This window comes from Embiotoca jacksoni, unplaced genomic scaffold, assembly GCF_022577435.1.
Source record: "Embiotoca jacksoni isolate LCO1_2020_lvr unplaced genomic scaffold, fEmbJac1.0.p SCAF_58, whole genome shotgun sequence".
NCBI lineage: Eukaryota > Metazoa > Chordata > Actinopteri > Embiotocidae > Embiotoca > Embiotoca jacksoni.
Genome location: NW_027185412.1, coordinates 157,708 through 182,500, shown reverse-complemented (window position 1 = coordinate 182,500; position 24,793 = coordinate 157,708). Strand labels below are relative to the sequence as shown.

Below are 24,793 nucleotides of genomic sequence, written 5' to 3'. Positions count from 1 at the left end.
GTTTCGCTTTCATTTTTTATTTCGGGGGATTTTTTTTTCTTTCTTGGCGGGTGATTACGTTGCAGCAGCAGAGGAGCGTTAAGCGTGTTGGATGGTGGATGTGAAGGCTGAAACCCCCGAGGTGTTGGAGCAGCATCAGACGAGAGGAGGACGACAAAATGGAGGGAGGGAGGGGAGGAAGACGACGAGGAGGAGGAGGAGGAGCGGTGCAGACATGGGCTGATTTTTTGAATCGTCTGTCTGGCTTTTCCTCCATCTCTTTTTTTTTGTTTGTTTTTGTTTCCATCTCCATCCGCCTGGTTTCACTTCGTTCTGTCTCCTCTCTCCTCCTCGTTGGTTCTTCCGTCTCCTCCTTTCACTTTCATTCACCTCCCTTCTGCCTCTCTGACTCATTCATTCAGTCGTTTCCCGCTCCGTCTCCTTCGCCTCCCTCCTCGGTGTGTTTCCTCCACCGTCCGTCTTGTCTTTATCTCCTCCTGTATGAGTGTGTGACCTCTACTACTAAATTCATCTTTTTCTTTTTGAATTATTACAACAACAAAAAAACCACCGAGCAGACGTTCCCCTTAACCTCATTGTAAAGTCAAATTTTAAAGGAGTTAAATCAAGGACGGTGCCGGCGTCATTGAGACCCGTCATAATCATCAGCTGCACTCCAGACATGCAGCAGCTGCTGCAGTTTTCTAAGGAAATTCACCTTTAACTAGTTAAACTTTTTTTTTTCTTTAGCTGGTAGAGAGAATGAGTCATCATGTTTCATCCGTCCTCTGACACTCGGCGTGTCTTCTAATTGGACGGATATCTGTTGAATACTAAATTCTGTCTTTTGGCTCAAATGAAGCTGAATGTAATTTGAATGTAATTTGCAGATCTGTTGTTTTCGTCATTATTTCTACTTGTTTGACTTGTAAAATATTTTTCTTTATGAACTGTAACAAGCCTCCATCTGTTGTATCTTCGAACTGCCTTTAATCATAGTCGCTTCTTTATAGGGATTTATTTTTTTGTGGCATTTTGCCTTCATTAAACAGAAGCTAAGTGGACAGACAGGAAATGTGGGGAAAGAGAGGAGAGGAAGGACCAATCAGCAACCAGCGGTGATGTCATCGTTGGTTTGTGAACGTTATGTTCACAAACCAACATTCCCCACGTTTCCTGTCTGTTCGCTTAGCTTCTGTTTAATGAAGGCAAAATGCCACAAAAAAATAAATCCCTATAAAGAAGCGACCATGATTAAAGACGGTTTGAAGCCTCCAGTTCAGATTCTGTCCGTCACCATCTTTACTAATTCGGAGCGGTTTGGAGCAGGAAGTGACCATATTTGGACGAGCTGGGGGAGGAGCCAGCGGTGGATCTGACCGATCTGATTGGAAACCTGACGATACTACGTCCCGCCCACCGATAGCTGTAACCTGACTGCACCACAGGCCTGTCAATCAAACAGACACGCCCCCAAAAACAGGTCTTCTTGAATCTTCTTTTCTAATGAATGAGGGATTATTTTCAGATGGACCTCCAGAAAACTAATAAGAAGGAGTGACTTTAGCTAACAACACCGAGATAACTGATGGACACATTTTATTCACTTTGGATTTGATGACAGAAGTTGAATGGGAGTCTATGGAGCCGGAGGCTTTTTGGAGCCGACCTCTAGTGGCACTCGCTGGTATTGCAGCTGAAGACACTTCTGGATCAGAACCATTTTACAGACCTGAAGCTACAAACACTTTTATATTCAGTCTGTCAGGTCGCACAAATCGTCTGAAAGGAAACTCTTTCGAAGTGTCCTATCAAACATTTAGAGTCAGTCAATGTTCCTTCTTGTAAACACTCAGATAAGCAGAGATTGCTGTCTTCACATCGGGCTCTCACACGTGGACCATATTGTAAAGATTCAGAGAGATTTCTCCCTAAATAACGTGATGAACCTTCTTCTAATCTTCCTGAGCAGCTGCGAGTTAAATGAAGCGTGTTTCATCGACGTTCAAGGGCAGACAAAATGATAATAAATCTTAATTTTCATGATCTAAATCTTCAAACTTGTGTTCTTACACACAATTAGAAAAAGGAGGAGGAAGCAGCCGGATGCTCTGAACTTGTAGCACACCTCGAATTAAAACAACAAGTCTGTGTTTTATTTCCCACAAAAAACCGAGAGCACCGCAGTTAACCGGCTGCACAAACAGCTTAATACGTCGATGATGTCATCTTTCCAAAGTGCAGTACAGACCACGTCCGGCCTCTTTGTAGTTGTACGTGGGAACTCAACATGAGCGCCACGAGCTGATTCACATCTTTAAAGTGGGGTCACATAATGTGAAGTTAATGTGCAACAGCAAATTCCCGTCCGAGTGTCTTCCAGCAATACCTAAAAGCACAAGTAATGAATTGAAATAAAAGTTAAGGTCAATGAAAGTCAGAAATGAGGATTTTATCATTTAAAATGACAGAATTTAACGTGCTCTCCCTCCACCTGCTAACGTAGGTTTGAAATCGCAGTGTCTTTTCTTTTCTGCAGGTGGTGGTGAGTGAACAGCTCCCCCTGCTGGAGAATCAGTCACCTGAGTGAGTTAACAGGCATCTGAATCGCGACCAAACTCTGTTTATATCAGAAAGTTTTAAAGTTTTGGAGGCAAACAGCATCTGATGCAGATAACTGTCATTACGTGACGGCCGTCGGCGGTTCTCGGCTGCGTTTTCCCAGCTGCAATGTGTTTTCACTCTCCGTGATGGAAATGTAATCCCTCAGGACGCCTGCTAATGCAGCTATAATGGGGGTCAATGGGGAGTCGGCAGTGTGGCCAATCACCGCTTCCCTCTTCACACTGCGATAATAGCCGTCCTCTTCACACCTTCCTGCTATCAACACCGACTCCGGAAAAAAAAAACACACCCGACTGCTGCATTCACACACAAACTTGCAGCTTCGGCTTCCTCGCTGTTGTTTAACCGTTTTGTTCTTGCAGAAAGCTGAATCGTTACCGGAAAATGAAGGGGGAGGGGGGAAGGGGGGGAGGGGGAAGCCGCAGGACGTCGTTCCCGTTCGAACCCGAAACCAGTGACGCCGAGATGACGGTGAGTTTTACTTCTACTGCATTAAGATCCAGTCCGACCCTGTAAAACAGCTGCTCTCAGATCAGATGTGATTCTCTGCCGGTTTAGATTTCAAATCAGGAGGAAGTTACAACAAAGCATCTCCGCTGGGGATTTATGTTTGGAAAAAAAACCTACCAGGAATGTTTAATTGGAGCCTTCAAATCTGCAAATCAGTCCCATGAAATTACTGATTGACTCGGTTAATGTTTGGATCTGGCCGTTTTCGAAACTCTTCACCTGATTTCTCTCTGGTTTCACTGCAAACTAAGTTACTGCTGATTAAGTTAAGAAGCCGAATGTCGGAGACACCAACAACTGCAAGTCACATTTCCCAACTTTTGCCAAGTTTACATCCATCGTTCTCGCTGCTTAACACAGCTGACCGTCTTTTAGTTTGACAACTAAGACAACCACGTCCATTTTCCCTGATTTGTGTCTTATCAGTCATCCCGTGGCCTTCGCTGCATCACGAGAACTCCAGAAAACTAATAAGAAGGAGTGACTTTAGCTAACAACACCGAGATAACTGATGGACACATTTTATTCACTTTGGATTTGATGAGAGAAGTTGAATGGGAGTCTATGGAGCCGGAGGCTTTTTGGAGCCGACCTCTAGTGGCACTCGCTGGTATTGCAGCTGAAGACACTTCTGGATCAGAACCATTTTACAGAGACGGAGGCTGCGAACACTTTTATATTCAGTCTGTGGTTTAAACGTAATGAAAGTGACGAAGTGACTGAAGAATTGTTTCTCCAGTTTGAAACAGACAAATGTTAAAACTAAGTTTATGAATCAAATTATAACAGTGAGTTTCTTATTTCAATCCAAACGAGCAGGGAGCAGTCAGGCTTTTTATTTGGGGGATATGTTGGTGTCAAGGTCATCCTCGTGCTTTAATTTAATTTGCGCAGAACTGATCCCAGAACAATATTGATTGAGGAGAAAAGTTCGATCAGAAATTATGACACAAAACTTATTTAAAATAAGTGTTTGTAGGGCGCTGGAGGATTTTAGTTTCCTGGATTTAAAATTTTTTTTTTTGCATACTGACGTGATAATGAAACCGAAAAAAGCCATTAATGTATGAAAATACCAGTGAAGGTGACATTTCAGGTGATATATGGAGTTATACTTTTGATATATGGAGCCCGGAGCAGCAGGAGTATTCAGCGTTTTATAATAAAAAACCATCAGTCATGTTAAATGAAATCGGGCCTGCAGGAGAACAGCGGCGGTCCAAGTCAGAGCGCTCACACTTTAACGTTCCCCTCACCGAGTCACGATGATAAAGAGCTGAACGCCAGCTCGGCTGTGGGAATCGAACCGCTGACCTCTAAGATGAAGGCGAAGCAGAAACCGTGTCGGCAGCGAGTCGTATTCATTCGTAGTTTACGAAGCGGACGGTCTTTTAATCAGACACGCCGATCCTGGAAATCTGTTTCATGATGATGTGACACAATCAGAGGAAACCGATCAGTAAATCTGATCAACTTCTACCCAAAATCGATGGGACATAAATATTTTTAAAGACATTTAACTTTGCAGGTTTTATAGTTTTATTGATATCTGCAAAATTTATAAATCCGTGTTGGTTATTTAAAGTGACATTATCGTTGGTTTGTGAACGTTATGAAGTCTCCAGTTCAGATTCTGTCCGTCACCATCTTTGTTAGTTCGGAGCGGTTTGGAGCAGGAAGTGATCATATTTGGACGAGCTGGGGGAGGAGCCAGCGGTGGATCTGATCGATCTGATTGGAAACCTGACGATACTACGTCCCGCCCACCGATAGCTGTAACCTGACTGCACCACAGGCCTGTCAATCAAACAGACACGCCCCCAAAACCAGGTCTTCTTGAATCTTCTTTTCTAATGAATGAGGGATTATTTTCAGATGGACCTCCAGAAAACTAAGAAGAAGGAGTGACTTTAGCTAACAACACCGAGATAACTGATGGACACATTTTATTCACTTTGGATTTGATGACAGAAGTTGAATGGGAGTCTATTACAGAAGAATTTTTTTCCTACTTGGGTGTTGTGAGATCAAACACAACTGTGAAACTTTTTGTCTTTATAAAAACACACGGCTGTAGAGTTTGAAATAATCCAGTCTGTTTTGGTCGCACGTGATTGTAAGACATCCGATCTGCAAACATTTGAAGAGTTTATTTTACACACTCCGAATCAGAACCTCCTTTACGTTCACAGCTGCACAAAAAAAAAAACTCAAATCTAAATCTATTTGAAAAATTCAATCAGCCAAACCTGACCAAGTGATCCTCCACCTGCTGCAGCAGCCGCCTGCGTGATGATACGTTTCTGCACCGCTGCCTTAAAGCATCAACAACATTTCATTTCAGCTGCAGACTTTGGATTTTAACCCCCAAAAAAAGACTGTAAACATGGGAGATGTCAGGAGTTCATTTTCTGAACACTCAACTCTCCCAAAAGTCTTTCCTTCACCAAAGGAAGATGTGAAGAGAAAACAATGAGGTGAAGAATGGCTGCTTTGAATGGCTCCATTTACTTTTGTCTATCTTCGTTTGTCCCCTGCGGGCCACCGTACAGTCTGAGCGTGAGCCGGTCAGATCAAAGCTGAACAAAAGGGTTGTTTGGTTGATGATGTCACAGGAAGTTCACTGAAACACACGGTCAGATTTTACCAACAACAAAAAAAAAAACCAGCAGACTAGAAGGCGTCTTTTAGGAACTGATCTCGGCCGGTTGGTCAAGATGTCGATTTCATAACATGACAGTTTTATTATTTTCATTTTCTAATTTTGTTGTTTTCTTTGTAATCTCTGTGTCGGGTGTTGAAAGGATTTCGTCATCTATTCAGTAAAAAACCCAAAACGAGACGTTTGAGGACGTCTCTTTGGGCTGCCGAGAGAATAAACTTTTTTGGACCTATCAAACAGGAAATCCTCACTTTTCTCACCAACTTTGATGACTTCACTTGATTTGATTGTACTTTTAAATTTTCTATATGAATTTCAGATCCATTATTCTACATTGGGAGGTTATTGTTTTTTTGTACATTTGCATATGTGTATGTCTGTGCAGCCTTATTTATATGAAAGAAAAAGGATTTTGTGCCACAGTGAACCGAGCCAGGAGAGATTTTCACTCTTCTGCACATATTTGCAAAACTCTTAATTTCTGATTTTATCCAAACTGGGATGTAAAACGAGGGCGAGCCAGCCTCCGGCAGATAAACTGTTGTTGTTGTTGTTGTTGTTGTTGTTGTGGGCCAGGTGTGTATTTCTGCAGCAGATTTCCCTCGGAGGGAACGTACAGGCCTTTCAGTGCAAAGGTATTTAGCCCAGGTCTAATCCAGAGCTTGGAGAGCAACCAATTTAAAACTGGATTCAACCCACATCAGTGCATCTCCATCGATAGCGCCAGCTGTTTGTCTCTCGGACTCGTTCGTTCTCACACGAGTGAGACGATAGTCTCGTTAATAAAATCCCACGAAACGAAGAAGTACATCGCCGTTCCCTTCGTTGCCATGACAACACACTCTTGTTTTGATTCGGCCCCACGGGCGCCGTCCTGCCGCTGAAATACTCACCGAGGATTAATGTAAAAAAACAGACAAATGAGAGTTACAACGGAGCTGACGGCCACCGAGAGTCGGAGTGTTTCAGAGACGGGTGAGAACGAAGATGTATTCTAGTGTTTTCTTGAGATTTATTGACGTATGAGAAAAACAGAAAAGTTACGGACTGGTCCTTTAAAATTATCCAGCAGAAACAATCGTACAGAAGCTTTTTTAAACCCGACATGTACAGAAGACGTTCTTTCTAAAGCCTATTTACCTATTTACTACCTAAGACGGGTTGAGTGGATGATTTCATACGATGTCACTGGTGTTTCTGGACGTTTTAGTTTAGTTTTGTTTTAAAGCTAGGCGCCCTCTAGTGTTCGTAGAAACAACGACGATCTTGTGACACAATCCAGATGACTTCTGCATTGTGTCCTCGTTAGGAGGAATAGCGGGTTTGGGTGGATAGTTTCATATGAAGTACTGGTGTTTCAGGAGGCTTTTCTTAAAGCGTTTACCGTTGCCGTGACGACGGAGGTTGCATAACGAAAGAGGACTTATTAGGTCGTCGGACGTTATTGTTGTTGTTGTTGTTGTTGTTCTCTGTGATTTTACTTTAAAACAAGTTGCTGTGTAGTTGCTGTTTTTGCATTACTGCAGATGAGACTTAACAGGGTGTGTGATCTGTTCTTTAATCCACAGTGGTAATGTGTTTTGTTGTTGTTGTTGTTGTTGTTGTTGTTGTTTTCATTTCTCCATATCTGCCTTACAGCCACTGGTCGTCTCCGCGGCTCTCCGGCTAGATTGAGTCGAATTGAAGTTCTTTTTTATTCTGATTTCTGCCCTCATTACCATGCAGACCTATATTTTCCAAAATACAATTCCCTAATTATCCCCGCTGTCGTAGTTTTTGTATCAGGAGCAGGGGTGGAGGGGGAGGGGTGGAGGAGGAGAGAGGGAGGGGGGGTTGTTCTGAAAAAGCTTTCATGTGCAACGCTGTTAGGGTCCATTTATTCTCAACTCTCCAAAAAAGAACCTGTGTGCTGCTTCAGAGGAGAAAACGGAGGCTTTGTAGTTTTATTAAAGAACTCTAGTTTGATCGAATGTTGACTGGATGGACAGCAGGTTGAAGTTTTATAATTTTCTGTGACTACATAAACAGATGGTAATCATGATCATTAAAGGGCCAATCATGTACATTTTTAGCCTCTAAAAGTTACAGGTAAGCACCACGAAGTTTGACCGGTTTGTGTCTCCTAGTAAAACGGTGTCAAGAGACACAAGAAAGTCAAATCATGACGTTGTTAGTCCTCTGATTTCTCCTCTAGAGCCACCAGCATGTCAAAGTTTTCACGTTTCGTGAAATATTTGTAGTTTCCAGACGATGTGTCTGACTCACTACTGACTTGTGACTTTTTAATCAGGTAAAAAAAAAAGTTTTTGTTTTTTTTTTGCTTCATGACCTACAAGACTAACAACCTTTCCATCATCCTCTGTTGAACTTTGTGTGAATCATAAACGGGATAAAAGAGTTCGTAGCTTCCAGCTCTGAAAAACGAGGCCGAAGCAGAAGTGTCTTCAGCTGCAATACCAGCGAGTGCCACTAGAGGTCGGCTCCAAAAAGCCTCCGGCTCCATAGACTCCCATTCAACTTCTCTCATCAAATCCAAAGTGAATAAAATGTGTCCATCAGTTATCTCGGTGTTGTTAGCTAAAGTCACTCCTTCTTATTAGTTTTCTGGAGGTCCATCTGAAAATAATCCCTCATTCATTAGAAAAGAAGATTCAAGAAGACCTGTTTTGGGGGGCGTGTCTGTTTGATTGACAGGCCTGTGGTCCAGTCAGGTTACAGCTGTCGGTGGGTGGGACGTAGTATCGTCAGGTTTCCAATCAGATCGGTCAGCTCCACCGCTGGCTCCTCCCCCAGCTCGTCCAAATATGGTCACTTCCTGCTCCAAACCGCTCCGAACTAGCAAAGATGGTGACGGACAGAATCTGAACTGGAGGATTCATAACGTTCACAAACCAACGATGACATCACTGATGGTTGATGACATCACTGATGGTTGCTGATTGGTGGAGGGAGAGCACATTACATTGTCATTTTAAATGATAAAATCCTCATTGCTGTCTTTCACTGACCTTAACTTTTAGTTCAAGTCATTACTTGTGCTTTCACGTATTACTGGAAGACACTCGGGACGGGAATTTTCTGTTGCACATTAACTTCACATTATGTAACTCCACTTTAAAGATATGAATCAGCTTGTGGAGCTCATGTTGAGTTCACACGTGCAAAAAAACATTGTAAATATTATATCTCTGCCCCCGATGCCGTCTGAGACGACCAAGCCCGGTCCACACGAGGCTGACGGTAAACACCGAATTAAAAAATCCAGCTCTGCGTTTGGGAGGAGTCGCTCCTTTGTTTTATTTAAATCACGCATTTTGCCTTTAAACCGCTGGCAGACCTGCAGGATGATGTAACGGCACGGAAACTGTCCGTCAGCCGGAACACGCACACCTCCTCCTCCTCCACCTCCTCCTTCACCTCCCTCCCCGAGCAGATACTCAAAAAAACCTGCAGGGCGCCGCTGTCTGGCTCTGCAGCTGAACTTCACCTCTGACCTCTGACCTCTGACCCCACCGAGTGCAGGGTCACAAGGAAACAAGATTTCCCAGCAGGGAGTAATAAAGTTTCCGATATACATAACACTTGATTTAAGCCTGTTAAACTCACCAGAGGGATCAGGAGACGCTTCACGCTTCAGGAAGATAAACAAACAAACTCAGGAGTATAAACAAACACAATCTCGGGAAGATAAACAAACAACCTCAGGAAGATAAACAAACACAACCTCAGGAAGATAAACAAACACAACCTCAGGAAGATAAACAAACACACAACCTCAGGAAGGTAAACAAACAACCTCAGGAAGATAAACAAACACACAACCTCAGGAAGATAAACAAACACACAACCTCAGGAAGATAAACAAACACACAACCTCAGGAAGGTAAACAAACAACCTCAGGAAGATAAACAAACAACCTCAGGAAGATAAACAAACACACAACCTCACGAAGGTAAACAAACAACCTCAGGAAGATAAACAAACACAACCTCAGGAAGATAAACAAACAACCTCAGGAAGATAAACAAACACACAACCTCAGGAAGGTAAACAAACAACCTCAGGAAGATAAACAAACACACAACCTCAGAAAGATAAACAAACACAACCTCAGGAAGAAAAACAAACACACAACCTCAGGAAGATAAACAAACACAACCTCAGGAAGATAAACAAACATGCAACCTCAAGAAGATAAACAAACACGTAACCTCAGGAAGAAAAACAAACACACAACCTCAGGAAGATAAACAAACAAACAACCTCAGGAAGATATACAAACACGCAACCTCAGGAAGATAAACAAACACAACCTCAGGAAGATAAACAAACACACAATCTCAGGAAGATAAACAAACAACCTCAGGAAGATAAATAAACACACAACCTCAGGAAGATAAACAAACACACAATCTCAGGAAGATAAACAAACACACAATCTCAGGAAGATAAACAAACAACCTCAGGAAGATAAACAAACACACAACCTCAGGAAGATAAACAAACAAACAACCTCAGGAAGATAAACAAACACACAACCTCAGGAAGGTAAACAAACAACCTCAGGAAGATAAACAAACACACAACCTCAGGAAGATAAACAAACACACAACCTCAGGAAGATAAACAAACACAACCTCAGCAACACAACAAACACACAACCTCAGGAAAATAAACAAACACAACCTCAGGAAGAAAAACAAACACACAACCTCAGGAATATAAACAAACACACAACCAGTTGTTTGTTGGACATCTGATTCATGCTTTTTCTCCCGACGGGAGATTGAAGAACCGAAGAACAATGATTTCTCTTCAGTTTCAACAGGTTCGATTCGTTCTAATTCATCTTTTACATGAAACGCTAAAACGTTTTCCTGTCGAAAAAAAAAATCATCAGATCTATTTTCACTGAATTTACTTTAAAAAGAAAACTGAGTGGAAGATTTAAGTAAAGAACAAGAGTACGTTGACTTTCTCTCGTGCAGCAGGTTTCATTCATTCAACAGGTGGACGGACTAAAAGTAGGACTTTGGAGATACTGAAGTAACAAGCAAAAATGTTCACAGAGGAACTTCACGTCCCGACATTAAACACTCTCCACGGTCATCGTAGCGCAGAATACTAAACAGCTCCTTTTATAATTTATTTGATTTGCGCCTGACAGATCACGTTTTAAGACGTTTAAATATCACTGTGTGAGAAATATGACAAGAGGACGTGAACTTGACCCTCAGCAGCCGGCGGAGGAGTGGAAGTATTTTCATCAGGACCGTCGTCACACTGAAATCTGTCTTTAGTTTTCTCTCAGCGGCAGCGACTCCTCGTTTACTCAATTTTATTTTACAATTTAGAGGGAAACAAAGAAAAAGATATTTCTTGCACACTCATGAATCTGCAGCACATTTTTATCAACCAGAATATAAGTCGACGTGCAGGTGCAGAAGTCTTCCACTTTAAATTTAACCATCAGTGATGTCATCACCCATCAGTGATGTCATCGTTGGTTTGTGAACGTTATGAATCCTCCAGTTCAGATTCTGTCCGTCACCATCTTTGCTAGTTCGGAGCGGTTTGGAGCAGGAAGTGACCATATTTGGACGAGCTGGGGGAGGAGCCAGCGGTGGATCTGACCGATCTGATCGGAAACCTGACGATACTACGTCCCGCCCACCGATAGCTGTAACCTGACTGGACCACAGGCCTGTCAATCAAACAGACACGCCCCCAAAAACAGGTCTTCTTGAATCTTCTTTTCTAATGAATGAGGGATTATTTTCAGATGGACCTCCAGAAAACTAATAAGAAGGAGTGACTTTAGCTAACAACACCGAGATAACTGATGGACACATTTTATTCACTTTGGATTTGATGAGAGAAGTTGAATGGGAGTCTATGGAGCCGGAGGCTTTTTGGAGCCGACCTCTAGTGGCACTCGCTGGTATTTCAGATTAAGGCACTTCTGCATCGGCCTCATTGTTCAGAGCCGGAAGCTACGAACTCTTTTATATCCAGTCTGTGATTCACACAAAGTGCAGCAGAGGATGATGGGAAAGTCGTTAGTCTTGCAGGTCATGAAGCAAAAAAAAAATGTTTTGACCTGATTAAAAAGTCAGTTGACTTTATGAGACGAGTTGAATGGGAGCCTATGGAGCTGTGCCAACACAAGACGCACCCGAGAGAGGATTTATTTCCCTGTGAAGCAGTTTATAGTTTTTTATCAGTTAACATAGAGACAACAGCGTTCATCCAGCGAAGAGCGCCTGACAGTATTAAAGATTAATTTATGTTCCCTGTAACATTCGGACTTCACTTTCAGTATGAGTAACGGGTTTACATTTTAACCAACAAACTATAGTGAAGGTTGCAGCAAAGGAGAAGTTATTACATTTACAACCAACTGCATGAAGTGTCAGAAGTCAACACACGGCAGGCCGGAGTCAGAAAACTAAAAAAAACCTCCCGCTAAACTTGAAAATCAAACAGGTCGTGAAAGCAGGAGTTTATCTCCGTCAAATTTATGACATCTTTTCTCCCCCGAGTCTGCGCTGCAGCTGCTGAGGATGAAACCATCGCTGTGTGTGGAAATTAAATCATATTCTTCCCAATGTACACACAGAGTGCCTCGGGAATTAGATTTACTGTGACTGATGGGTTTGAGATGAAGATCTGATGCCAGTTGTGTGGAAGTATATCAAAAGTAAAATCTGATGAATGTTATTCTTTTGACCCGACAACACACAAATCAATCAGAAAAACAGTCTTTATTTAAGTCTGTGACAGTTTTTTACTTTATTTTTACTTGATAAATGACAACAAATGATTCATAAATATCCATTTTGGGTGGCTCGTTATCGTGCAGATCATCTAATGTCTACCGTTGGTCCTGCTTCTACTCAACTCCACTCACTTCTGGTACTGGATTGTATTTTCCCACAGCGGATAGTACACTGCCCTCATCGTTGCTATAGCGACGTCATCTCAAACAGTGGAGGATATTATGGACTGTTCTTGATTCTAAGTTCGTGGCTGTTTGTCAAGTCGTTTGACCGTGAGGTTGCCATGGATCTCGTAGTTCGGGGAGTTTAAAAACAAATATGGCTGCCGAGGGTCGCTCGGCAGTGATCGTTAGTGGCAACGTTTGGCGTGTTGGCTCGGCTCGCTTTAAACCCTCAATGAAGGTGATACTGAAAATAGTTATTGTTGAATATTCAAAGAAAATCAAATAGTTCAGAGCGAATTTCGAAATAGTAGTTTTGCTTGAAATACCCATCGCTAACCGGCCGTAAAAATAACACGCGTGAACGAACCACTGAACCCGACGACCCGTTTAGGAAATGACCGGATTTAATTTCATCGTGCTTTATCTGAACTGTAAAGCGTTTCTTTATCAGTCCTGCTTCAAACTGAAGGGAGAGCTTGTGGTTTTAATTAAATGTAGAGGCGACTAAAAAATAAAACCAACTCAAGGTCAAACGGCCACCGATTGTTAAAGCAGGAAAAATAAATCAAAGTGTTCAAAAAACGCGCCACAATTGTGTACGCTCAACCCGCTGCCAATCCACCCTTCAAAATAAAAGCATTAACAATCACGAACTAAAATAATTAAACTATTATTGGAGTCAAACAAATTCCGCCATTTATTCTTCAAACAAAACAACAACAAAATAAATCAAATTAGATACTGAACCTGGTCAAAGTGGTGTGAGTTGCCAAAACAAAGCTAAAAAACCTGTTTCATTAGTTAATAATTTGTAGGGTAAATGTTAACATTTTGCACCTGCACATAATTACCAAAAGTTTCCTCATTGTGTTGTTTTAAAACTGAAATTCAGGCGCTTTTCTGTTTTCTTTTGGAAATTTTTTATTTTTCCATCTTTTTATCCAACAAAAATCAGTTTAAATGCTCTTAAACCTGAGAAACGCTGCAAAAACTCCCCTCTAAAGAAACAGTCCAGTCATCCAGACGTCCACAATATTTATGTATATATACGTATATATACGTATATATTCGTTTCTTAGCTGTATATATGTCTATTTATGTTTTATATGTCTATTTATGTCTGTCTGTTTTTATTTTTTTGCATCCTGAGAGAGAAGCTACAACCGGAGTCAAATTCCTCGTATGTGTGAACACACCTGTCCAATGAAGCTGATTCTGATTCTGACAAATGAATGCAAATATTCTCGCATTTTTTTAACCAGCAGTTTTCTACCTGTGTTTTTTACACATAATCAGGATTACAGTAGAAAAATAAATAACTGCGCGTCAGTGTTTCCTGGACTCGTCCAGAGTTCAAACTCTCCTCTTGTTCCGACCAATCACCCAGCAGCTCATCCACCTCCATCACACCACAGCCCCCCCCACCAAAGTTTAAAGGGACATTCTGCCTCTTCCTTTCTTGTCCTCCCTGTCCATAGTGGCATCATTATAAGAGCCTATTATGGCGTTACAGAAGGCCGACTCACAGACTAAATGCCTTGTTTCTGTCCGCCATGGGAGCCCTCTATAGAGCCGCAAACTCCCTCCTTCAACAGAGAGGCCCCTTCATCCTGCTGCCCTCCTCCTCCTCCTCCTCCATCTCCTCCTCCTCCTCCTCCTCTCATCCTCCTCGCTCTCTTCTCCCTCAGACACAGACAAGCCTTTATCTGCCCATCATGTGCTCGCTCTCTCGCTTTCTCTTTATTTTTTTTATTTTTTTTTATGCAGCCTGACCCTGTTTTCCACAGCGAACAGGCATGTTGGTTAGGATTTGGGGGGGAAACACACACACACACACACACACACACACACACACACACACACACACACACACACACACACACACACACAGTGAAGAAAAAAAAAAAAAGGCTGATTTGGAAAGCCAGCTAAATATTTTATCCATGGCAACGCTATCTGTCTGTGTAGCTTAATACCGATTTGATGTTATCTCTTAAGTCTTTCCAGCAGAGGGTTTTTGGTTTTTTTCCCCCCATATTTTATTTTCTGGTCAAATAATCTCTTCATATCCGCTCTGCAGCATCTAAACTCGTCGTCTCGAGCCGTCTGAAAAGGTAGACGTACAAAAGAACAAAATGAACCGCAGAGAGGTGCAGCTGTTAACTGCCGGTTAATCTGTTGATCATTATTTCTCTATTCACCGTTTGTTCTCAAGGTGACATCTTCAAATCACTTTTTTGTGTTTTTGGGGGAGAGAAGAGATGCACGGAAACACAAACCTCAGACTAAAAGTCAAGACGATTAGTCGAATCACGTCCGAGAGATGCAAATGATTCAGGTTTATGGGCTCAAATTCACGCAAGCCAATAAACGTTTTAGCTCTTCTATCAATCAGCCTGAAGCCGAGACATCAAAGGTCTGAAATATGTCTGTTGAATTTACAGGGAGATGTTCTCTAAATGTCTGTTTTACATCCCCCAGTAGTTTCAGACTGATGCAGGAGCGTTGAGGTGCATTGATGCTGCAGAAAAAGCGACCGACCACAAAAAAAACAACCCTGTTCTGAAGTCACCGCAGGATGTTACAGATATTTTAAGGGCTCATTGTTTAAAGCGTAACGACGAACGTACACACAGATTAATAAGATTAAAAATATCATGATTTCAGGGAGAAATGTTGTTATTGTAAAACAATCAATCTGCACTCGAGCAGAGAGAAGACTTCTTTCTACTACTTGGAAAATCCACCGGTTTTAAGAGTAATCCACCAAAGTCTAAATCACAGGCTGTTTCTAAGAGTTCGTAGCTTCAGCTCTGTAAAATGGTTCTGATCCAGAAGTGTCTTCAGCTGCAATACCAGCGAGTGCCACTAGAGGTCGGCTCCAAAAAGCCTCCGGCTCCATAGACTCCCATTCAACTTCTGTCATCAAATCCAAAGTGAATTAAATGTGTCCATCAGTTATCTCGGTGTTGTTAGCTAAAGTCACTCCTTCTTATTAGTTTTCTGGAGGTCCATCTGAAAATAATCCCTCATTCATTAGAAAAGAAGATTCAAGAAGACCTGTTTTTGGGGGCGTGTCTGTTTGATTGACAGGCCTGTGGTGCAGTCAGGTTACAGCTATCGGTGGGCGGGACGTAGTATCGTCAGGTTTCCAATTAAATCGGTCAGATCCACCACTGGCTCCTCCCCCAGCTCGTCCAAATATGGTCACTTCCTGCTCCAAACCGCTCCGAACTAGCAAAGATGGTGACGGACAGAATCTGAACTGGAGGATTCATAACGTTCACAAACCAACGATGACATCACTGATGGTTGATGACATCACTGATGGTTGCTGATTGGTGCAAACACTCCTGGCTCTTAAATGGATGGTGACACTCTGGTTTATTTCACATTACGCCCCCAAAAACACGTCTAATTAAGACAGGAAGTACTTTGTGCTCAGATTCTTCACCGTGAAACTTGAAAAAGTATTTAAACCGAGTGCACTTTGATGGCTTTTGTTTTTAGTATATTTTCAGTCAAATTAAGTTATAAAAGACGAATAAAAAAATACGTTTCCGTGCAACATACCCTGACGAACCTGACGTGAATGAAGTCAACGGTTTCAGAAGCCACATGTGACGGGAGACGCGGTGCACATTACTTGAACAAGTTCCTCCATGTCCTTTTTTTCAGCGGGCGGACGCCATGTTGGCCGTCCGTAACAAACCGTCCTGGCTTCACGTGGCCGAACGCCTCGTCCTCCTTCTGAAGTTCAACGTTTTCTCCTGGATCTCTATTTCCATCCTCCGTCTTAACCTCCATATTCATCCTCCTTTCCTTCCACTTGTCTGATCGCCCTTTAATTTAAACGTCGACCTCCTTCAGCCCTCAAGTCTCCTCTCCAACTTCCTCACCTCCTTCGTTCCTTCACTTCCTCCATTTTTTTCTTTTTAAAATAAAACCCAAACATCTTCTTTTCATTTTGTCTCCTTTCCACCTCTTCTTCTCTTCTCTTTCACAACTTGTCTCCTTCGTCTCTCGTCTTGTTTTGTCTCTTTAATTTGTCCTGCCACCCTCCTGTGTTTTTTTTTAAGCCCTCCTGTCGCATCCTGTGATCCTCATCGTTCCTCCTGTCTTGTCTTATTTTATCTTACTTCCTTCTATCGTTTCTTATTTTCTCATGTTGTCCCTTTTGTGTTGAGACCTTTTAACTGACCGGGTTTTTTTCTGCACTTCCTGTGATGAAGACATCACGTTGGTATCGAGCCCAAACAATTAAATACGTCGTACTTCACGTTGGGTATCTGGCAAAACAGGAAGTTTCTGTTTGGGGTCAAAGAGGTCAAACTTCCTGCAGAGCTCTTCTGTAAAACGGCCAGCTGGGGGAGCTCATGAGCGCTTTTGGTTGCTACCTCATGGAAATAGCGACAAAGCGCCAAGCGCCTCTTTTTGAAGCTTATTTTCAACTTTATGACGGATTATTTTCAAAGTGACCTCCAGAAAACGAATAAGAAGGAGCACCTTTAGTTCAAAGCACCGAGATAACTCGTAGAAATGTTTTTTATTGACTTCTAATTTCATGACGTAAATTGAATGGGAGTCTATGGAGGCCTTTTTTGGAGCTGACCTCTAGTGGCACTCGGTGGTATTGCAGCTTAAGACACATCTGCATCTGCCTCGTCTACTTTCATATACAGTCAAAGGTTTTACCCAAAGTTTAATATTTTTCACCTCTCGACACCAGAATAAAGGCCGAGCGCCTCCTCACGCTGCCGGTGTTTCAAAAAGAAAAAGAAAGTGGCGCTGACATTGAAAACAAACATTTAAAGGCTCCTCTTCCAGATACTCTTTCATTTCATTCACTTTTATAGAGGAAGTAGACATTGATACTGATTAAAATTTCACCTGCAATCAGTGAAATATCTTTTATTGTCGTGGATTAATTTGTTAAAAGTTGCTCCATCCTGATCGACTACAAACTACTTTCTAGAGAAACTGTTTAACATTCATACGGTGTCGCTAAAGGATGTAAACATTTGATAAATGGTCTGTAATGCACAACTGGAACTCCTCAGCTGTAAACAGGGAGGCTCAGCTGTTTTAATATCAAGTATGTCTTCATAGGATGAGTTATAATTGTTAAAATGACCTTATAACTCCATTATAATGTGTTTTAAGCCATTTATTAAATGTGATATCGTGTCTGAATGCTAATACCTCACATTCTTCACTTTTCCCTCGTTTCTCTCCTCCTCTCCCACTCTGCTCCCTGTCCTCCATCTTACTTCACCTCCTCCACTCTCAATTCATCTCCTCCCGCTTTTTTTTTATTCCCCCCACCCCCCTTTAAACATCCTCCTCTTCCTCCCTCCTTCTCCTCTCATCTCTCTCCTCCTTCTCCTCCCTCTATTGTTATGCTAAAAAAAAAAAAAAAAAAGCTGCTGCTGCTTGTGAGCGCGACACACACACACACACACACACACACACACACACACACACACACACAGTCGAACACGCGTGCGCGCACACAGACGTTTTTTGTTGTTGTTGTTGTTGTTGTTGTTTTTTTAATGGAGGGGAGGAGAGCGCTCGAGATCTTCCTCTTACTTTATTTATTTTTTATCCATCAAAGCTTTGGCATCGAGCGCGCGCAGTGTAAATAGAACATAAGTCTAATGAGAAGGAGGGAGGCGCGCGCACGAGGCTGAGAGAGGGGGGAGGAGGAGGAGGAGGAGGGGGGAGCTCGTCAGCCGTCCAGCCGCGCGCATGCTCGAGACAGCAGGTGCCCGAGCCCCCGTTTCAAGAAAAAAAAAATAATAATTTGCATTGCTAATGAGCAGCTCGCAGCCTCCTCCCCCTCCATTTTGGGGGGCAAAAGAAAAAAAAAACGCTTCTAATATGGCGACATGTTTTTATTGGCGTGCTCCTTCTCCCATCTTTATAAACACGCAAAAACAAAAACACGGTAAAATATTTTAAAAACATTCTTCTTTTTTTTTTTTTTACAACTTCCGCAGGAATACAATAATAAAAAAATAAAAAAAATCCGTGCAGAAATACGATAAAAAAAAAATATGACAGGAGAAATAAAAACATGAAACGTGAAGGAGGTCGGTGGACTTTACTGTTGACTGAACCCTGGAGACAGAAACACCAGATATCAACTTTACATGAGGGGGTTCATCTGAATTAATGGGTCCATATAACCCCCCCCCATCATAAAATTTACACACAGGGAACAATAGACTGAGCATGACGCCACGGGGAGACACGTCACACACACACACACACACACACACACACACACACACACACACACACACACGTTGCATGCACATCCCGAAGACCGTTTAATGATCAATTAATCCGTCAATCGAGGGGGGAGGAAGGGGGGGGAGTAATAGTGGTAATAACCGGTGATAAAAGAGCAGCGAAGGCAGAGAGGGAAGTTCATGGAAGGACCTCGACATCAACAACAACAACAACAACAACAACAACAACAACAGTGAGAGGAGCTCACACTGAAGTCTGAAATCCTCATTGAGCAAAACAAGTGAAGCGCCAAATTCCCAACAAGCAGCACCCTTGTCTATTGTGGTGGTGGAGGAGGAGGTGGTGGAGGGGGGGGCGGGGGGGGGGGGGCTGGCATACTCCTCCCTGTAAAACCTCCAGCAGCCTCCTTACAGGAGATATCAGGGTAGGCTGCTGTAATAACACTAAAATGGACGAGAAATAATAACAAATAGGTGCATAATAATACTGATGATAATACTGATGATAATAATAATAATAATGATAATAATAATAATAATAATAATAATAATAATAATAATAATCGGACCGTCCAATAAATCCTTTTGTACCCTGCTGACCTCGTTTACATCTCACTGTGATTATGATGTGATCCTGTCTGTCTGTCGCCATGTGCGTTTTTTTTTCTCCACGCGCTTCATCGAAAATGGCTGAGACCCCCCCCCCCCCCATCCCCGCCCCCTTTTAAAGTCTAACATGTCTTTTATTTCTGCGCGCGCATTGTATAATATTCTCGGTTTTATTTGCAATGTTGTTGTTTTTTTTGTGGTGCAGCGCGCGCATAAACAAACTTCATTTTTTAGGTTATCATTCTCCACACTGCTGCACGCGCGCGCTGAAAACACACACACACACACACACACACGCACACGCACACACACACGCACACACACACACACACGCATGCAGAAGCGCGCGCATGAACAGATGACAGACACACATGTCAGATTAAACCGTCTCCTCCAGAGAGCCAACAAACGGCCCCTCGAGCTCAATATGGAATAAAAAGCAGCTGCAGGAAAATTATAAGACATGAAATAAAACGTGTCCTCGAGCTCCCTGCTGAGCTCCACGTGAACATCACAGCCTTTTTATACTGTCGATATTCGCGTATGTTGCTTCATCAGCGGCGGATCCGCTCCGACCGGACACCGAGCCGACCGGACACCGAGCCGACCGGGGATCGACCCGAGGTGCCTCATCACTCACTCACCGCATATCTACCGGTTGTTGTTGGTTTTTTTGTTTTTGTTTTTATTTTAAATGTGCTCCCAGAAGGCACCGTATCGACACTGGGGGCTTTTTTTTTTTTAAGGGGAGGGGGGTGGGGGGGGGCACACGGGCGCGCAGCAACGCCAAACAACAGCCCCGCTCATTGTCCCCCTCCGCCGCCACCACCACTCACCGGAGACCCTCCAACCGCGACGGAATAAAAGAAACACACAAGACACCCTCTCTCTCTTGCATGAGGACCCCCTCCACCCCCCCCCCCCTCCCCACACACCTAAAGTCAGTGCACCAGCTCCCAGCTACTCCTTACTACCAGGTTCATTTGTCCGTTAACGGATAATTACGCGCCGGCTAATCGCCATTAATCGCGTTCTTCGCGACCTGTAGCCTCCAAGTAAAACAACAAAACCAGTTTTTAACACATGCAGGAAAAAATTTGAAGGAAAAAAAAAAAAGGGGGGGGGCAGAGCTGCATGCAAACATCGGGGTGATGATGGGAGCAGAGAATAGAGGAAATAAAGGAGCCAAACAAACCTCTTTTTCGTGCGCGTAAATCCGTTTTTCCAAGCGCGTGGAGAGAAAGGTAATAAGCTTGTTGTGTTGGACGGGAAAAGACGCTGCCGGGGCTAAATCCTACCAGCCATCCTCTCTCTCTCTCTCTCTCTCTGTCTCTCTCTGTCTGTCTCTGTCTCGCGCTCACCGTCTGTCTCTCTCTCTCTCTCCTCCGCGCTCCCTCGTGCGTCTTGTGTCTCTCAATCCCTCTCCCCCTTTCTCTCTCTCTCTCTCTCTCTCTCTCTCTCAGCCAATTGTGCGAGATGGAATTGGCGCGAGGGGTCGTGGGCACGTTAGTAGGTCCCACACACACACACACACACACACACACGCACACACGCACACACACACACACGCACACACACACGCAGATGAATTAACGCACGGATCCGGACGGCCTCTACCTCACCCCCCCCCCCCTATGGTTGCCCCTAGCAACCATGAAGACCACGAAGAGCCCCGCCCCTCTTCCACCTCCCCTCCTCCCCCCTCTCTGCCCCCCCCCCGCCCCCCCCAATTTAAGAGGGTTTTTAGAGGAAAATTTATGATCTCGTCTCCAGGGTTAATTTTTTTTCCTCGCGGCCGCTGAGGACAGAGAGTTGTGCGCGTGCGAACTTTTCCTTTAAAATAAGAAACATAAATAAATTAATAAATAAATAAATAAATAGGCCCGTGAATCGGCGAGAAAGTTGAGTGAGAGACAAAGACGCGCAGAAGGAGGGAGAGAGTCTGCGCGCCAACAGCTTACAACTCCATTCACGTTTCAGCCATTGTTTTCTACCAGTGTGTGTGTGGAGACCAGAGAACAATGGGGGCAAAGCATCAAGGCAAAGGAAGAAAAGGGGGTGGGGGTGGGTGGGGGTGGAGGGGGTAAGAGTGGATGAGGAGGAGCCCCCCCCCCCCGCCCCCCCTCTTCCTCACTCAGACTGAACTGGAAGAAGATGGAGACAGAAACCGTCCCGACAACCCCAGGTGTTCACCGGCTGCTGAACGTCTCCACCGAGCTGCGACCAGCGGTGACGCCACGTAACACGTCTTTATGAAGTTTATTTTCAAAATAATGATTAATGATTCATTATTTTCAGATGGACCTCCAGAAAACGAATAAGAAGGAGCGACTTTAGCTAACAACACCGAGATAACTGATGGAGACACTTTTTCAGAGGACAGAATCACAGCAGAGGTTTAAGCTCCGCCCACAGTGAGACACAGAGATCAGAGGACAGAAACACAGCAGAGGTTTAAGCTCCGCCCACAGTGAGACACAGAGATCAGAGGACAGAAACACAGCAGAGACTCACACTGAGGAGGAAACAAACAGCTGCTCAGAAACGTGGTTAATAACATAAATACAACATTTTCAGCTGCACCAGAGGGGGGCGGAGCTATGAAGAGTTTCTGTCACTGAGTGAGTGAGAGATCCAAGTTACACCGCGACTTTTCAAAATAAAAGCCCTCCGGTTTCACACGGTGTTGAGTATCAGTTTGTTATTGTTCACATAAAAGAAGCTGATTCAGCTGGTTTGGGTGGAGCTCAGCTATGTGAATAAATGTTAGTAAACTGTAAGAAAACTGCTTCAGAAAAGTGACGACAAATGCAAAATGTGACCAAGTAACGAATACAACTTTATATTCTGACAGTTCCTACATACTCACAAGGGAATTTGTGCAGATGTGTATTCTGCTCTTGCAAAAAATAAACCAGAAGCAATGCCGCTGCATGTGGTGGACAAGTTGAAAACGTTCAGTCCTCACAGTGTGGACGAGGAAATGGAGCTTTTAAAAAAAAAAATGTAATAAAATGGTCGTATAAAGTTGGCTGCCGTTAAAGTTAGGGGTCAAAGGTTCTGTCGCCTTCGATCATAAATGCAGTCATAAACCTGCATTCATGCTGACGTCGTCGCAACAAATAAAAAACACGCAAATGAGAATGAGGAAAACGGTGAGTTGAACAGCAGAGAGCTTTAATCAACGCACATTTTATCGTTTCGCAGAAGAAGTCGATTTTAATCGTTTTCCTGCTGCGGTTGTTTTATTGTGAAAAGTGCTTGTGCTTTTAAAACAATAGTGTAGGCGTGGTCACGTGATGAGGGGCGTGGCCTCTCCTCTGTAACAGGAGATGAAGAGGAAGACCAGGAAAAAAAAAGTAATAAAAGTTGGTGGATGAAAACAAACTTTTCTTAGTTGCAGAAAAAAAGAGACACGACGGAGGTGAATTATTGTGAGTGTAAAAGTGGCAGCGTGTCTTCGGTGTCCTGCATATTCATGTGAGTGGATGGAGGCCGGCGGTGTTTCCTGTTTGCTGTAATCACACCTGTTCTGACATTATAGCGGTAATGACATATTGATGCGCCGCAAAGACGCTCCGATATTTCAAAACGAGAGCGTTTCAGGAACGTGAGCTGAATATCAGTTCAGTCTGCTCGGAAAAAAGAAAATGTGCGTCGGTGTGACTCTGAAAAGAGTCGAGGTGCCTTTGAGCAAAACCAAAAAAAACCTCCTGACCAGAGATCAGAGCTGCTCAGTGGCCCGTGGCAACAGGAGGACACTTCCTGTCTGGGAAAAAAAAAAAAAAAAAAAGGTTAAAAAACAAATTAAAGCTGTTTAATTTCTACTTCATTTTTTATTTTTTTCAAAGACGATATTAAAACTCCTCCGCGGGCTAATAAAAGGAAATCTCCGGTATGAGAAGGCAAGTCAGGCGAGTTTTAGTGCATTCAGCTCAGACTCATCATATTAAAAGTACAGAAGAGGAAAAACCTCGGAGCTGTAATTCAGCAGCAGGAGTGCTGAGTCAGACTTGTTTCTGCTCCCCATCACCGGCGGACCGTTTGCAGATCACTCCATATGCTCACCTAATGAGGCTTTGAGACCAGGAGCACCTACACACACACACACACACACACACACACACACACACACACACACACACGCACACACACACACACACACAAATATGCACTCAAACTCTTAGATCAGTGTGTATTCTCACATGGAAGAATCTAACCCCTTCAACATGCTTACTGCCGAGTGTTCCTGAGCCCACGCAGTGATTTCTACCACAGAATTATGGGTGTTTTTTTTAAAGCTGTGTCACCAGAAGCCCAGCGATCACAGCTATGTTGGTTTTCGGCCTCGTCCTTTGCATCAGATTTTGGGAAACAGAGAGAGAAAAAAAAGGGCGCCACAGTTCAGGTGGTTCGCAGCGGATGTTTTCTGTGACCTTTATGGGCCTCAGGCTTTAAAAACAGCTGCGATTCTGTCGTGGAAATCACTGCATGGGCTCAGGAACACTCAGCTGTGAGCAGGTGTGTTGAATATTTTCTGTTTCCCAAAGATTTTATCCAGAATCAGATGTTTCTCTGCTCCAGTTTCAGGTCCACGGTGACATCACAAATGGAGATGGGGGTGGGGGGGGTGGCGGTGGAGGAGGGGGGGGGGGGGGTTCATACCAATTTTCCCCAACCTGTTCCCCTCCGGATTATTCCCGGGATCAGGTTGCAGTTTTCCCTCCTTTCCTCAGTGGCCTGTTAGACGTTAAAGAGCAGCGCAGCGATCCGTCTTTAACTCGCAGCTGGAAAACCGACTTTGACCTTCCAGTGTGAACGGGACCGTCCCACTTCGGTCCTCCAGCAGAAACCAGATTAATGAGTGTGTTGAATGCTAATCAGAATCCACAGCTGTAATTGTAGACACACAAACAAATACACACACACACACACACACACACACACACACACACACACACACACACACACACACACACGGCTTTAGGGAAAAGTTGACATACATGGTTTCATCTTTAATTCCCTCTTAAGTCCCCCCCTCCCCCCTCCCCTCCACCTTTCATAAACTCTCTCACATCTCCCAACACAGCCTCACTCGGCTCTTTCACTCCTCCATCACTCCCTCACTCCATCACTCTCTCACTCCCTCACTCCCCTCTCTAATTAGTGAAAACATCCCTTCTTCCTCTGATGCTCACACTCGTGGA

At 43.5% G+C, this 24,793-nt stretch overlaps 1 protein-coding gene across 2 annotated transcripts in view; it reads right to left on the bottom strand.

The window, feature by feature from the left end:
• LOC138212683 (high mobility group nucleosome-binding domain-containing protein 5) overlaps positions 1 to 21,163 on the bottom strand; it is a 32,202-nt gene extending 11,039 nt beyond the window's left edge. Inside the window, exon 1 of one of the 2 annotated variants that reach the window (XR_011179481.1) lies at positions 20,782 to 21,163. The gene's annotated coding sequence lies outside the window, so the exon portion shown is untranslated. The remainder of the gene's footprint in view (positions 1 to 20,781) is intronic. The other variant, XM_069173166.1, reaches the window with a different exon arrangement.
• Positions 21,164 to 24,793: the final 3,630 nt, after the last annotated feature.